Below are 245 nucleotides of genomic sequence, written 5' to 3' on the forward strand. Positions count from 1 at the left end.
AAGTGTCTGAATAGGCCGGTTACCTAAGTGCTGGGGCCCTGGAGCCAGGCTGCCTGCTTCAGATCCCAGCTCCTTCACCTGTTTGCTGTGGCTTTGGGCAGGTTTCTTAATCTCACTGTACCCCAGTCTTCTTAACTGTCAAACGGGACCAACAGGACCCACTTTGCCTCCTTTTGTAGAGATTTTGTAAGATCATCTATACAAAGAGTACTTGTATAACATGGTACTTGGCCCAATAAATATTA

The sequence above is a fragment of the Hipposideros armiger genome, unplaced genomic scaffold, assembly GCF_001890085.2.
Source record: "Hipposideros armiger isolate ML-2016 unplaced genomic scaffold, ASM189008v1 scaffold_664, whole genome shotgun sequence".
Classification (NCBI taxonomy): domain Eukaryota; kingdom Metazoa; phylum Chordata; class Mammalia; order Chiroptera; family Hipposideridae; genus Hipposideros; species Hipposideros armiger.